Genomic DNA, 18,101 nt, shown 5'->3' with positions numbered 1-18,101 from the left:
AGTAGGCCATTTGATCAGCAAGGGGACAGACTCTGTTGACACATGCACCCTATCTTCAACATCCTAACCTTTGGCCAAGAAAACACAACCAACATGTACCCCACAGCCTCTATCAGTTAACAGGTGTGACTCTCCAACTGCCCAGTCACTATACACCATACCTCAACCCTTGTTACGGACTGGATGCATTCCAACACACCCCTCTTTGTTAGAGCCACCTGCCAAGGGACATAGTCTACTTGTCCCTGCTCCATGGCCATACATATGGTGGGCTACTGAGGTTTGCACATGTACCCTGTTAACTCTTACTCACTATTTCAACCCTCCCTGTGCTCCCCAGCTGTCAGTCAACAAGTTTCTGTGAAGCAAATGCACAATAAAAATCTTACACATATCCAGTCACCATCTCCACCTGCTACTGGCATGCATGTATTTAGGATGTTCACCATGGTTCACTTTTACTGTAATAACTACTTGAGATTTTATGCTGTGGAAACCATTGGTTGTTCACAATACCAGAGACTTTAATCCCCTCCTCATGGGTTGGCATGTGAGCTCCCATCTGATGTCTGGACTTCAGGATAAGAAGTCATTAGCTAGTGCCATATTTTCAATTCTTTCTTGTTGTCGCTGTGATGTCCCCATGCTGGCTCAGTAATCAAGGAGACTAAATCCTCACCACTGACACTGGAGAGGGATGTGCACTTGGAATACAAATAGATACATGCCATATTTCCAGATGCAGACCTCTCTGCTCAAGCACAATTTCCCTTAAGAGCACAAAGGGCATACACTCAGCCCAGGGTCTGGGTGTCTCTATCTGGCTCTCCCCAGGTCCCCAGTAAGACTCCCCACTGGCACTGTGAAACCAGTGCTTCATGACATTGCCCAAAGTAGCTGATGCACACTCTGAGATTTAATTTTCACACACACACACACACACACACACACACACACACACACACACACACACACACACACACACACACACACACACACCTGGGAAAGGCTGGCACAGATTGCCTGCTCTATCAACTTTGCCCAGACTATAAGATAAATTCATGGCTATCAGTCAGTTACTATAAGGCTCTTAAAAGTGGATCTGATTATGCTCAGTGAAGTTAATATTAATACAAATGGTAATGTTGACCCAACAGCAAGGCTTTCAGGAGTGGTCAGAATTATCAACAAATAAAAATGTGAAAATCCTCTCAAAGCTTAAATATTTTCTAAAAAGGGCCAGCCATGACATGATGAAAAGTTTAAATATATTTAATAATAAAAAATAAAAGAAAACGAAAATACTAAATATATATTTGCAGTAAACCACAGAGTTTAAATCACAGGAAATATTGAAAATAACTTTGACGGACAAACTCATACAAATAAAGAAAAATCTCTAAACTAAGCTTCACTATATTCCTAACTGAATCTAGGAGAATTACTATTCCCTAATAACTTACTTGATAGAGAAAGGCACAATGAAGTACATGAGCAGTCTTTCTAGTCAGATTCCCCAAAACAGAATATTTAATACTCAGAGATTACTCCCTGTAAAATATAATATACAAGATGGCTTGCAGAATGACCTCATCTGGTCACCTGACTCTAGGTTCTCACAGTATCCCCCTTTGAAGCTGAGACAGAAATTTACAATACATATCTAAATGTTTATGTCAGTGCCTGTGGCTTTCCCTCTTTTTACTGAGTTAATGAAAAATGGCTTATTCCAGACCCACCATCTCTGGCCCTTTTCAGCACTATGGGGTGTCTCTTTAATGGTTTAACAGCTCATTTACAGTTCTCATATTTTCTTAAAGTAAGCTAGCTGGTTAACCTCTGCTGTCCCTGTAACCTATATTAAAGCATACACATTTAATTCAGTAACAATAATACATGTGCATTTTTGGTAACGGGAGCAGGCTATGTCTGAATGGCTTCCACTTTGGCAGGTTCTGGCCTGATCTTACCACTCCCCACTCTATGATATGTCCCAGGTAGGAGACCTCTGCCATGTCCACTTGACACTAAGCTTAATGGTCAACCCTGCCCTTTACAGCTGCTGGGGCATTGCTACCTCTTCCACTGAGGTGTCAGTCTGAGCTTTACTGAGGAGATCTGTCACCAGATCCCCCTCAGACTCCTTCTGCCATCTACTGCAAATACTCAGCACAAGGGTTTCCCTATCATGGTAAGGCTTCATCACATTAACATGGCACAATTTGTGTGAGTTTTTTCATCATTTTAACAAAGAAGACGTGTGTACAACAAATTAAAAATCTGGAGTATAACATGCAGTGGCAACTAATTTGTTTCTTTGCATATTTACAACTAGGCTTAGTCCCTCGTGGACTGCGTCTGTTAAAAATGCCATCATATTTTTCAGCACTAAATGTTAATACTGTATCTGGGAATGATAGTAGAATAAAAACCTTATGCTATACGACCACATATAGTAGATGCACAGCTGATGTTAAGAAAATTATTTCCAATAATTGGGAAATTTTGATGGCTCTACCAGAATTAAATAAATTTATGACATCTACTCCAAAGTTTGCTTATAAGAATTCATCCAACTTAAAAAGTAAATTATGTTACAAAGATTTCCGCCATAAATCACAGAATCAGTGTGAATGAAATAGAAAGGGCACTTTCCCATGTTTAAATTGTTCAGTATGTAATGTTATTTGCAAAAATAATACATTTATACATGCTATTACACAAAGATCCTTTTATTTTAATTGTACAGCCACTTGTTATACAACTAATATAGTATACTTAGTTACTTGTGAACAGTGTTATAGCTTCTATGTTGGTAAATCAACCAGAAAACTATGTGAATGCATTATAGAACAGAAATCCGACACTAGAAGATGCATCTTAACAAATGCAATAGCAAATCATGTTATGGAGTCAGATAATACACATAGTTTTGTATTCAGAGTCATGGACATATGCTTTACAAATATAATGGGAGGAGATAAAATAATGACCTAGAACTTAAGGAATATAGTTGGATAGTTAAATTGCAAGCTGATAGATTTGCTGGTTTAAACTCTACAATATCTATTAAACCTGTTTTAAAAGGCAAACAGTTATGTTTGAAAAAAATAAATGTATGTAAAGAAATAACATTATGCATATCAAGTTATAACATGTATTATTCTGCATTAGCTCTTTAAACAAATTGTGTTCTTAATTGAATTTATTATCCAGTTGGCTGCCTCATTCATTATGTCTTTTGAATTTTAATTAAATAAGGATGTGTTTAGCAGTTTTGTATCACACTGAAGAAGGAGTAATCCGAAAGCTTTGTGATTTGTAATTTTGCTGCTACTTATCATTCTGTCTGTTTTAAAATAAACTATTTGGACATAACTGAGCCATTTTATTTTTCTAATACAAATGGATACGCTCAGCATTTCCAGATGCAGACCTCTGCATCAAGCATAATTTCCCTTAAGAGCACACAGGACACACACTCAGGCCCAGGTCTGGGTGTCTCTATCTGCCTCACCCCAGGTCCCCAGTAAGACTCCCCACTGGGACTTGGAAACCAGTGCTCAGTGTCCCTGCCCCAAGTAGCTGACACACACACTCTTTGAGATTTAATTTTCACATGCACACACACCTGGTAAAGACTGGCAAAGAAGAACATTGCCCAAACTATAATGTAGATTCACTGTCACCAGTCAGCAACTGTATTGCTCTTAAAAGGGAATCCAGTTATGCTGAGTGAAGTTAATATTAATACAAATGGTAATGTTGACCAAACAGCAAGGCTTTCAGGAGTGGGCAGATTTATCACCAAATAAATATGTGCAAATACTCTCAAAGCTTAAATATTAGGACCAGCCACAATGAAAATTTTAAATATATTTAATAATAAATAATAAAAGAACAAGAACATACTAAATATATATTTACAGTAAACCACATAGTTCAAATCACAGGAAATATTGAAAATAACATTGATGGACAGACTCATACAAATAAAGAAAAACAATCTCTGAACTAAGCTTCACTATATTCCTGACAAAATTTATGACAAATGCTATTCCCTATTAACTTACTTGATAGAGCAAGGCACAATTTAATATGTGAGTAGTCTTTCCAGTCAGGTCCCCCAAAACAGAATACTTAATACTCAGACATTACTTCCTGTAAAATATAATATCCATGATGGCTTGCAGAATGATCTGATCTGGTTACTTGACTCTAGGTTCTCACAGTATCCCCCTTTGAAGCTGAGAGAAGAATTTAGCATAGATGGCTACAATACACATGTAAATGTTTAAGGCAGTGCCTGGGGCTTCCCTTCTTTTTACTGAGTTAATGAATAAAGGCTTCTTCCCGAATCACTGTCTCCAGTCCTATTCAGCACTGTGAGGTGCCATTTCAATGGATTAACAGCTCCTTTACAGTTCCCTTTTTTTTCTTAATGTAAGCTAGCTGGTTAACCTCTGCTGTCCCAGTATCCTCAATTTCATTTAATTCAGTTACAATAACACATGTACGTTTCTTTTCATTCCAGTAGGGTGTACTGTTGATACATTTTAACACAAGGAAACCTCATATATACATTTTCAGCACAAGCATCTGTACAAATCAGTTTGATATGCAACTGACATAGATTAGTACTAAGCTAACTGCCCTTGCAAGCCTTTTTAAGCCTAGCCAATTATCCCTTGTGAGACTCAAACCCTCCACCTTGTGCTTGTAAGGCAAACACCTTAACCATTAGGCCACCCACATAAAATTATTTACAAAATTCCAGCTAGCTGTGTTGGCACAAGTCATACATCCACTGCCCTTCTTCTCCTGGCATGGCTAGCAGTATCTCCTATCATCACAGTCAGAACCCAGTTGTATTTCACAGTGGCATCAGTCAGTCTGAAGCCTGAACATTGAACTGTATCATAAGGACAAATTCCCAGGTTCTGACTTATCTCAGGGGAATGATTTTGTCTTTCACTTAGTATTAAATCTATTAGGTTATTAATACCTATGTGATGTGGAATATCACACTTCCAGCAGCCTGCACACATCTTGTATTCCAGAGCATTTTCTGAAAAATAAACATAAAAAGCACAAGATAAATAAATAAATAAATGAGAATATTTTGTGTACAATAAAAGTTACTAAAAGTGTACAAATAGAAATGTTATCAGTAAGAAGTATTCTTTACAGCAATAATAATCAGTGCTTTCCTAGTCTTTTCTATAAATACTGTAATATTATAGTGCACGCAAACCCCAAATTATAATTTTTCTAAACTTTCGCAAGCAGTTTTTATAGCTTGAAAACTGTACAACCTAGACATATATTGTTAGAATATTTTTATCAGACATAAGCTTTCACTTGACAACAGGAAATTCCTTTATAAATGCACGTTTATTGAGATATGTGCAGAAATATGAAAACATATATTCAGTTAGCAATACAAATAATACTGGATAGCTCTTAAGATGTGCAACGTACAGTGCAAATATTAAAGACAGTTTTCTTCAACAACCTCTAAGATTTCTCCTAATGTCATGCAATAGTTTGTAAGTCACTTGGTTTTTGAAGTATTACATACATATAAGTATTGCTTAGTTTTTTTCATTACTAGCATACAACTAGCAATATTTCCAGTATAGTAGGATGTAAACCAGCACTGACAGTGTAATGTCCTGTCTCCCACATAGCATGTAAGCCACTCAGTTATGAATATATGAATATAAATATGAAAATAAGTGTCAAAGATGAATTTCTCCACTGCAGGGCATCCTGGACGAATGATCCTTTTGTTAATAACTCCTTGCCATTTCTAACACTGCTGGTAAGTCAGTTAGTTAAAGAAGCCAGACACAAAAAGTACTGGGTGTCATAAGGAGGTATGGATGTGAACTGGAAGAAAAGGCATACTAGGCTTGATTGACTTAGGTGTCAATTGTTAAATCAAATATTTGTCAAGAGTGTGGGAAACAACTGTTCACATTGTACTCATTTTAATTCCAGAACTATAAAGCATAGGACTGAGTCCTTAGAAAAATATCTTGCTAATGAATGGAAGCATCAGTGCAAGGAAGAGGATCATCATTAGCTTCTTCCACCATGGCATCTGTCGTTCAGGCTGAGTCAGGTGTTCCTCATAAGAAGGGTTCCAGACCATGATCTTCCATCATCTGTCAATCCACCCAGTCTCATGATCACAGAAGAAAAAGACACACATTTGCATTCCCCTGTAATGATACAGTGTATGGCCGAAGTATCTAGCAAGGTCATTTTGGAGTTTGTTTCATGTCTATGCAGGCCAAAGGACTCAAATTATGAGATAGGTCTGGGATCACACTACAGACCCTGGTTTCTGATTCCCATCCATTCTGTACCTTGAGGAAGGGTGATGTTCCCAGAGTTTCAGAGAAATCCTCAGCCAACTGTCTGCAGACTGAGGCTGCCCATCTGTGGCCATGGTTGTCAACATGGGTGTCAAAGGCCAAAAAAAAGCTGTTTTTCTGGTTGCATCAACCCAGGACGTCTGGGTCTGAGTAACAGCAGGCCTACCCACAGGAACCTGTTAGACTGTCTGAGTATATCATAGGTTTTGTGAGATCCAGGCAGCTCAGCTTTAGTAGGATCCCTGCTATAGGATCTTCTCCTTTGGAAAAAAAAAAGGAAGGAAAGAAAGAATGAAAGAGACACTATTCCCCCAAGGATTCTTCTGATTGTTATGACTCTGATGAGGATGAACTAGCATACATTGACCAATTTTTTTCTGCGTCATAAGCTGACTCAGAGTCTGATGAAAACATTGCCTCAGGTTCACCACCACTGGATTATACCTTTGGGGAGATCCTCCATAAGATGTCAGAATTATTGTCTGGAAAACTAAAAAGTATCACCGTTCAAAGAAAAGAGTTAGACAATTTGTTAGATTTCCAGAGCACAAACCTCTAGCCATTCCCTAATATTAGAAGTTGTGGGTGATATTATTTCTGACTCTTGCCCACAGCCTGACTTCCAGTCACCTGCCCCCTAGAAGCCAGACCATTTTTATAGTATTTTGTATTCCCATAAACATCTTTTCAATAACTCAATTGTGGATCCTGAGGTAGTCTCCCAAGGTACCAAGGGAGCCAAAGGCAGTGATTCTAGTAATCCATGGCTTAAAATGAAAGGAGGTGGATCCCTGGATAGATTTGGCAAGAAATATACACCTCTGCTTTCATAGCAGTGAGATTCCAGAACTGTCAGCTTCACATTGTTAAATTCCAGGAAACTCTGTTATACCAAACAAAAGAAAAACTAGAGTGGATGAAACACAGATCTATATAGAAAGAATTGGTAAAACTCTGTGATTCTTGTTTCCAGGTAGGCAAGCCTTCCTTGCACTATGGTTTTGATGATTTAGAGGCATCTTGCAGGGAAGCAGTTTCAGGGTCAGTTACAAAGACATACTTGGTTAAAAGAGCACCCTCTTCCAGGGCATGTCAAATCAAAAATCCTGGACATACCTTTAGAGAAGGACTGTTTGGACCCAAGGCCCAAGCTATCTTTAAAACACTGAAGGATAGAGCTAAGTCTCTTCAGACTATCATGAACTTTCTACAGGTTCATCCTTTGAGGTTTAATAGGGTTTACTACATCACAGGCCAGAAAGAGAGGTGAGATTAGAAGAGACAGACAACACAGGCAACAAAAGAGAAGGCAAGCAGACTGGGGCCAAGGACTAGTGGACCCCCAGCTCCAGGGCTCAGATAAGAGCAGACATGATTCAACCTGTTCCCCACTCCAACCTCCTCTTTATTCTTGGAAAAGTGGGTGAAAATTGCTCAGGATGGATCATTTAAATCATATGAAAAGGCTATAAGCTGCAGTTTGCTTATATTCATTTTCCAAACTGCATTCAATCAACTCCAAAAGGACAACTCATTGAGGCTCAGGCCCAAATTTAAATTCTTCTTCTTCATCATCATCTGGGCTCCATAGAGCCAGTCCCCCACGAGAAAAAGGAAAATTATACTACTCAGGACTCTTTTTAGTACCAAGAAAAGAAGGAAACTAGGGAACTATTCTGGACTTATCAAAGCTAAACAAGTTTCTTGTAGTCCGCAAATTCAAAGTGCACACACTGTAGAAATTCCTGCCAGTGTTTTCACCTTAGACCTCATTGGTTACCTTAGACCTACTTCCACATTCCTATATTAAAGCTGCAAAGGAGGAACCTTCATTGGCATATCTACTACTCTCGTGGCATTATCAAAATGTCTGGCTCCAGCGTTGGCGCATTTCTGGACAAAGGGTGTGCAGATCTACCTCAGTCTAGATGACTGCCTTATCCAATTCTCATCCATGAAAAAGCTATTAGCTTTCCTCACTTTTAACATATCCACCTTCACAAATCTGGGCTTCTTCTTCAACCTAAAAAAGTCAGATCTACCCTTCTGCTGAAGACTTGTATTCTTAGGAGTCCTGCTGAACATTGACAAATAAATGGCCTTCCTCTCCCAAGAAAAGGACCTCTTTCTGTCCACATACTTCTAAAACCTCCACAAGCAGAAATCAGTGATGCCCAGAGAGAGAGGGAGAGAAAGAGAGAAATCCTCAGGGCTCTGGATTTCATGGCATCCTGCATCCTAATGATCCCCCTTGCCAAGCTGCACATATAAAATACAGTGGTATCTACAGAATGTGTGGTGTCAGCACAGACACGCTGTATCTTTCAAAATAAAGTTTCTGCTATGCCTAACAAAACAGATGTCAAGGGGATAGAGGCTTGCAAATAAAACAATGGCAATTCCTTTCGTTGCCACTTAGGCATCCAAATTATGACCACAGACCTAGCCTGAGGTTCTCATTTATTTGGTCTTAAAAATATAGTGACAGTAGGACATAGCATTACTTCAAAAGCCCATCAGTCTAAAGGAGTTGATGGGATCTCAGAGAGCCATGATATCATTCAATCAGTTATAGAAACCAGGGCACAGTTGATACAGACAGACAACACCACAGTCATGCAGTGCATAAACAAACAGAGAGGTATGAACCCACCTCTACACATTTTGCTGCCTAGCCATGCTAGCCATGGGAAGCAGCACAAACAATATTTTTTCACCTGAAAGCACAATACTTACCAGTGGTGAACAATAACCTGGCAGATCACCTGAGTAGGTGTGCTTTAGATCCTCATGAATGGATGCTAAACATGTTAATTTACACCAACATTACAAGTCAGTGGGGTATACCAGTAGTAAACATTTTTGTCTCAAAACAAAACAGGCAGTTACCAAATTATTGCAAAAGGACCAAAGAAATCAGGCCTGGAGGACAGATGCCCTTGCCTTCCAATGAACAGGTCTTTCCAAAGAAGGAAATCCCAAGGAGTTATTTCTGCAATAGTGAAGATACACAGACATTTACATATATGTTAAGTATAAACAATTATACATTATACATGTCTGATTCATACACTTACACAATGTGTACCATCCCTACAGCATGAGATGGAGCTCATGCCTGATGAGTTCATTACTGAGTACTGTAAAGATGTCTGCACATGCCTGGATAGCTGTGTGAGCTAGACAGGAAGCATGCTTCTTTTAATTTGATCTATGGTCCATATTGTCACAATGCCATGATCAGCACTGCACTGGCAAGCTACTATAAAGTATGTAGAGGCTCAATATCTTGTGTAGCCAGCACACCTGCTACCCCATTTTGTGCATCTAAGTCATACCTGTGACTCTGTTGTGGCACTGGGATATACTACACTGTCTGTTGCCCATCTTGAGTGTGTGTGTGTGTGTGTGTGTGTGTGTGTGTGTGTGTGTGTGTGTGTGTGTGTGTGTGTGTGTGTGTGTGTGTGTGTATATGTTTCTACATTAATCTGCTACATTTTTGCTCCTGGTGTCAACTTTTCAAGTGATCATAACTTTGGAAGGATTGCCATGTGGTGCAGGCAGAAGACATTTTTCTCCTCTTTCTGAATGAGCATCTCCATGAAGACTTGCTGAGGGATTGTTGTGACAGCTCACACTGCAAGGTGGATTTCTGGTGCTGCTTTGCTCTAATAAGCATTGCCAGTATTGCTACAATGATGTAAATATGAAAAATCTGTTTTCCCTTACTGACATTAAATATGAAAATGATGGTGTAAACATATCAAAGTAAAGTTAATGGATTAGAGCATTATGAAGCGTATATTTGTTCTTATATCATAAGAACAAGATATCTGTATCAATATGAGAACATTTCTTGAGGCAAGATATTATTTAAAATATAAAAAAGCACGTACATTTACATCTCAATTGTAAAAGCTTCTTATTTATGATAAGTGGAAAGAATTGTGTGTATTTGTCCTCTCTCCTTTCTCTTCACTAATAACTCTCATCTTTAGGCTTTATTGTTACTATTTGTTTTCAGTAATCACTAGTTAATTCTCAGAATAAATGAATAGTTAGTAGATACAGGAGAGAGAGGAGCTAGTTTTCATTGATCTAAGTTCTCTGCAGTAGTGACAGTGAGAAGATCCATATATGATCGATGGATACTGTGAGGATCCACCAGTGGACCAGTAAGTAAGGAGCCTCAATCCTCACCACTGGCAACAATGGGGAATATTCACTGAGAGGTTAAACAGGTACACGCACACTATTTCCAGATGCAACTCTTTGCATCAAGTGGAATTTCCTTTAAGAGCACACAGAGATCACAGTTAGTGGAGGGCTGGTTTCACCCTCTTTCTTCAGATCCTCAGTAAGACTGCCCATTGGCACAGCTATAGAGTTGAGTCCTCAGCCAGGGTTCCAAGCCAAGTCCTCCAACACTCTCTCTCTCCAACCAGTGCTTCGTGTCCCTGCCCAAGTAGTCGACATGCAAAGTCTTTGAGATTTGCACACACATATACACATAAACACACACACACACACACACACACACACACACACACACACACACACACACACACACACACACACACACACACACACACAAAACTGGGAAAGGTTGGCACATATTTACTAAATATACCCCCTTTTGCTAGCAAGACTATAAGGTAGCTACCACTGGCACCAGAACCCCTCACCAGCTACCTTAAGGCTCTTCCAAGGATATTCAATATACTGAGTGAAATTAATATTAATACAAATGGTAGTTTGACCAAGAGTAAGGCTATTAGGAGTGGCTCACACAGTGTCACCAAATAAATATGTAAGTACTCTTAAAACTTGAATATCTCTACAAACACCAGCCACAATGAAAGGTTTAAATATATTTAATAATAAATATTAAATGAACAAGACAATACCAACTATCTGTTCACAGTGACATCAGAGTTAAAAATCACAGGAAATATTTAAATAATGTTGCAGGACAGGCTCATACAAATAAAGAAAAAACAATATCTAAGCAAAGCTTCACTATATTCCTGACGGAATTTAACAAATGTATGCTATTCCCTACTTAATAGAGGAAGGCAGATGATGTGGTGAATGGTCCTTGCTGTTGTGAGGCTCAAGACAGAATACAGAATGCTCTGTCTCACACTAACAGACTTCTCAAAATAATATCTAAAATATTACTGCTGAGATAGCTTGCAGAATGACATCATTTCTGGTCATCCGACTTCTAGTTCCCATGCAAAAACCTCCATCGCTAGAAGCTGGCAGGACTTAGCACCTTCCTCTAAAAATATACACACACGGGCTTTTGCTCAGATCTTTGACAGGTGCTGGAATTCATAAAACAATTGCATTCCTCCACACTTCAAGACTAGTAATTAGTTCACCCCAAAGACAATACAGAAAGCTTCCTAGTACAGACTTTGTGTCTTTGGCTGCTTTAAAACCTGTGAGATAGCATCTTTATGGCCTAGCCTATAAAGTGATTTAATTTCAGATATTTTTCTAAAGTTTGCTTGACTGAGGTTAACCCTCCAGTTTCCTCTGTTAAAACATATACACTCAAACAGTTACAATAGTGCATGTACATTTCTGTTCTGTCTAGTAAGGCACACCGTGCATACATTTCAGACATTAGCTCTTTACAAATACATTTTCAACACAAATGTCTGTACAAATCAGTTTGCTATTCACTTGACATACAGCTCTAATACATTTGTAACACCAGCATCTTGTATGAATCAGTTCTAATACATTTATAACACAAGCACCTTGTATAAATCAATATGATATTCACAAATGACATATAATTATTTACAAAATTCCAGCTAGCTCTGAAGGAAGTACGTCCTTTCATCAGACCCCCCCCCCCTTTGAAGACTCAAGCTAATTTTTCATGTACCTCTTGAGAAATGTTGCTTGAGAGGGATGGGCCCATCTAAAATACATTACCACATACCCTGCCTTGAGATCCTAGCTGCCTTGGCATTGCTAACCCCACTACAGTACTGCACTATCATATCATATGCCTGAAACCCTAGGCTCCACCATAGTAATTTTAGATTTTGCTAGCTATTTCTGTAGCCATAGATCCCTCTTAGACTCCTTCTGCCTTCTACTGTAAATACTTAGCACTAGGGTCTCCTTATTATGGTAAGGTTTCATGGTGTTAACATGGTACAGTTTGTGCCACTGCCTCCTGCCTAGCAGTTCTGCCAGGTAGTTCATTTCACTGAACTTCCTTATCACTGTGAAGGGTCCCTCTCAAGGTGCCTGCAGCTTTTTGTGTCTGACAGGAATGAGAACTATAACCTGTGCTCCCACAGCATACTCTCTGGCTAGAGCATTCCTGTCATACCAGACTTTTTCTGCTGTTGCTCTCCTGCCATGTTCTCTTGGGCCAAGCCCATGAGTTCCCTGAGCCTTGTCCTGAGGTTTAGGACATATGCCACAACAGACTCCTTGTGGGATTCACACTCACCCTCCCACTCATCATGAATCAAATCAAGAGGTCCCCTCATCTTATGCCCATACAGCAACTCAAAAGGTGAGAAACCTGTGGATTACTGGGGCACCTCACTGTAAGCAAACAACAGATGGGGCAAATATTTGTCCCACTCCCTCTTAAACAGGTCTACAAAGGCCCATAGTATGGTCTTTAGTTTAGAGTTTAACCTCCCAACCATTAGGCTAAGACTGGTGGTGGTGGTGGTGGTCATTAGGTGCTTCACCCTACAGTGCTTCCAGAGTCAAGCCAGCAGGTCTGAATGAAATTGGCATCTCTGTCAGTAAGTATTTCTTTTGGAATTTGCCATCTTTTCTGCTTCAGTGGAGGACATGGCCACCATGTCAGGGTATCTGGTAGCATAATCTACTATCACTATGATATACTTCTTCCTTGTGGAACTTGGGATATTCAGAGGCCCCACAATATCCATAGCTACCCTCTGAAATGGGTCCTAAATCACAGGCAAAGGGATCAAAGGAGTTTTAACCATGTCTCCTGCCTTGCTTACATTTTTTGGCACTCCTCACAGGTCCTGCAGTACCCTGTTACATCCCTTTCAATCCCAGGCCAGTAAAAGTTCTGCATGATACATAATTTGGTACACTTCATGCCCATATGACCTGCAAAGGGAATGTCATTGGCTATGGCTAGACATCCAGACGGTAGGCTCTGGGCACTACCAACTTATGTATTCTCCCACCCTCTAGACTTCCCTCAGGAGTGCATTCTCTATACAGTAACCTTTTGTTCCAGTATATGGAATCCCCTTTTCCTTGAGAATCAGGCATCTACCTCCCTCAAGCCTTGTAATATAGGGTATGACAGCTGAGCCTGTGGCAACTCTCTCTTTGTAACCCTTCCCAGCTCCCTTTCCACAGGAAGTCTTGTATCCTCTGACAGTGGTGTTTCACTGTCAGCCTCGGTACTACTACTGCTCACCTCTTTCCTTGCAGTCACTCTGTCCAAGGGAACATCAATGCCCACCAGCAGCTGTGGATCATCTTCTCTCTCAATGCTACAGGGTGGCTTCCTTCCTGAAGTAGCCACCTCATCAGTCCTGGCTTCAAGTGTGCGGTCTGTCTGGGTCTTCCCCAGGCTAACAGACCCATATAGTTGTCTCCAATCCTGACTGTGTGTAACTGCATGCACACAAGGTACTGCATTATCAAACTCATTCCCTAGCAAGACATCTGCAGGGATATCTTCAAACACACCTATTTGCCTGCTTCCTTTTCCACCCTCCTGGTCAAGTTGAACCCTAGCCAAAGGTATTTGGAATGGGGTCCCTCCTAAAGCTCTGGATGGATTAGACTGCCCAAGCAAGTAGTGCTCCTCTTTAACCATTGCAGACTTCACAATGGTTAAGTTAGAGGCTATGTCTCTCATAGCAGTGACCTGTTTCCCATCTACTAAGATAGGATATAACCTCTTGTGGTAGTTTTATACTCTTGTTGTCTCCAGACAACTTACCTCAGGCATTCTGTTATTCCCACTTGATGGCTCCCCTATCATTTGTTCCCCACCCTGCATCCATGGACATTTGTATGCTACATGGCTCCACTGGTTACATTTAAAACTTTTAGCACTTGCCCCTGGCTGTGTACCTGAACTAGTGGCTTCCCATGTTACTGGCAGACTCTTTTGGGGTGGTTCTGGCTGCCTACCATAGGTTCCCTTATACCTACTTGCAACACTAGGTATCCCTTTCCTATGCAATGATGCCCTGCTTGCTAGGTATAGGCCTCCATTTTTCCCATCTCATCCATGGTGTAGCATTCTCTAGCTGTCAACCAAACTCTCATGTCCTCAGGCAAAGTGCTAAGGACTTGTTCCCTCAGCAAAAGATCTGCCAACTTTTCAAAAGTGGTGGCCTGACACCCACTCACTCACCTATGAAGATAAGTGCTTAACTCAGCAATATAATCACACACAGTTTCATTTGCCTTACGTCTATGCTCATGAAGCTTTTTTTCTATAAGCTTCAGTTGTTAACTTAAAGCATTCCAATAAACCATTTTTAACTGTATTATAATTTAAGCAATCAGTATCAAACAATTTAGAAATAGCAGTTACAGCTCTACCATGCAGTAAGTGGCTCAGGAACTGTACCCAGAGCCCTTGGTCAACATTATATTGTTTATATACCCTTTCAAGCATATGAATAAAACTATCAAAATTATCACCCTGTGTAAATTGTGGAAGAAATTTACTGACATTTATTGCTTCTGGGGTTCAGTTACTCCCTTCCCCATTACCTCCATGACCCTGGCATAGAGTCAGCATTTCCTTTTCATGTTGTCTCTGCCTCTCATTTTCTTCAGCTTCCAGACATCTCACTCTCACTTTTTCTTCAGCCTTCAAATGCCACAGTCTTTCTGCTGACTCTAGTTCCAAACATTTGACCTCCAGTTCAAGTCCGTTTAACTCTAGACTGATTTTAAGTCCACTGAGGAAAAGTTGAGCTGTCCATTTTTTGAGAGCTGTACATCCCCTAGGCCACTCTGGTTGTCTTCCTAGTTGCTGGTCTGTGAAGCAGCTGTAAATAAGGCTGCAATCTTTTCCCCTTTGGTCAGTTTGGCATGCATCAGTCCTCTGGCTTGGCATATCTTAGCCAACTGGCTCATTGTCAGCTTGCCATAATCCCCTGCTGACATCTTTGCCTGCTCTCCCTGACTAACTAAGCTTACAATAAATAAATAAATAAACAAAACTATTGTGATATGAAACTCTGAATGTCTACTATGTGGCTGCTTGAGAGTACAAACACCTTCTTTAATGACCACTGTTTACAGGCTACAGGAGTTCAATAACTACACCACCGTATCCTAATATATGATGTGGTGTCTCCCACCACTGCCAAACATTAAACATGTAACAACCCACCACTGGACCAGTAATGAAGGAGCCTCAATCCTCACCACTTGCACCATTGGGGGATGTTCAATGAGAAGTTAAACATTTACACACACACTATTTCCAGATGCAGCTCTCTGCATCAAGTGGAATGTCCCTTAAGAGTACACAGAGACCAAAGTCAGTCCAGGGCTCTTTCTCCAGATCCCCAGTAAGACTCCCCACTGGCACAACTGTAGATTTGAGTCCTTAGCCAGGGTTCCAAGCCAAGTTCTCCGACATTCTCTTTATCCAACCTGTGCTTCATGTCCCTGCCCAAGTAGCTGACACAAGCACACTCTGAGATTTGACTTGCACACACACACATATACACACACACATATATACACACACACACACACACACACACACACACACACACACACACACACACACACACACACACACACACACACACACACACACACACACACACACACACACACACACACACACACACACACACACACACACACACAAATCTGGGAAAGGCTGGCACAGGTTTATTAGCTATGGTTCCTTTTGCCCAGACTATATCATAGTTACCACTCCCACCAGAATGCCTTGCTAGCTACCTTAAGGCTCTTCCAAGGGTACCCAATATAATGAGTGAAATTAATATTAATACAAATGGTAGTTTGACTAACAGAAAGGCTATTAGGAGTGGCGTACACAGTGTCACCAAATAAATATGCAAGCACTGTCAAAACTTAAGTATCTCTACATTGATCAACCACAACGAAAGGTTTAAATAATAAATACTAAAAGAACAAGACAATACCAAATATCTGTTCACAGTGACATCAGAGTTCAATACCACAGGAAATATTTAAAATAGCATTGCAGGACAGGCACAGACAAAAAAAGAAAAACAATATCTAAACTAAGCTTCACTATATTCTTGACTGAATTTAAGAGAATTATACCATTCCCTACTTAATTAATAGAGCAAGGCAGATGATGTGATGAATGGTCCTTCTTCTTGTTGTCAGGCTCAAGACAGAATACAGAATGCTCTGTCTCACACTAAGAGACTTCTCAAAATAATATCTAAAATATTACTGCTGAGATATCTTGCAGAATGACATCACTTCTGGCTATCTGCCTTCTAGTTTCCAAACAAAAACCTCTATTGCTGGAAGCTGACAGAACTTAGCACCTACCTGTAAAAATACACACACAAGGGCTTTTGCTCAGACCTTTGGCAGGTGCTGGAAGTCATCAAACAATTACATTCCTCCACACTTTGTCTAGTAATTTATTCACCCCAAAGACAATACAGAATGCTTCCTAGTACAGACTTTGTGTCTATGGCTGCTTTGAAACCTGTGAGATAGCATATTTATGGCCTAGCCTATAAAGTGATTTAACTTCAGATATTGTCCTAAGGTTTGCTGGACTGAAGTTAACCCTCCAGTTTTCTCTGTTAAAACATATACATCCAAACAGTTACAATATTGCTTATACATTTCTGTTCTCTCCAGTAAGGCACACTGTGTATACATTTTAAACGCAAGCACTTTACAAATTCCTTTTCAACACAAACGTCTGAACTCATCAGTTTGATATACACATGGCATACAGTTCTAATATATTAGTAACACCAGCATTTTGTATGACATACAGTTCTAATACTTTTGTAATGCAAGCTTCTTGTATAAATCAATATGAAATTCACAAATTACATATAATTATTTACAAAATTCCAGCTAGCTGTGCTGGCAGTACCTCCTTTTGTCACAAATACAATAGCAGCGCCAGTGGCACAACAGGTAGCATACTCATTTTCAACTAAAAACATGCAGACATTTGAATTTAGAGTTACACACATCTGCCAAATTCTTCCTTTAACGAAAAAAAGAGGAAACACTATTTTATGGAGAAACAAGGCAGATCTGCTCAACAGTATATATATATATATATATATATATATATATATATATATATATATATATATATATATATATATATATATATATATATATATATATATATATATATATATGTATATATATCTATATATATATATATATATATATATATATATATATATATATATATATATATCTTCTTCTTTTGTTTTTTTCCCAGTTAGGGGTCGCCACAGTAGATGACCTGTCTGCTCATGATTGGCAGTGGAGTTTTACAGTGTCGAGTTGCCAGCCTGGCGCCGAACCTTCCACAGAAGGCACACACACACACACACTCACACCTAGGGCCAATTTAGAGTGTCCAGTCCACCTACAGCATGTCTTTGGGATGTGGGAAGAAACCAGAGCACCTGGAGGAAACTCACGCGACCACAGGGAGGACCATGC

Source organism: Protopterus annectens, chromosome 7.part0 (assembly GCF_019279795.1).
Source record: "Protopterus annectens isolate FY-2018-M chromosome 7.part0, PAN1.0, whole genome shotgun sequence".
NCBI classification, from domain to species: domain Eukaryota; kingdom Metazoa; phylum Chordata; order Ceratodontiformes; family Protopteridae; genus Protopterus; species Protopterus annectens.
The sequence above is the reverse complement of the archived record's forward strand: the minus strand, read 5'-3'. Positions refer to the sequence as shown.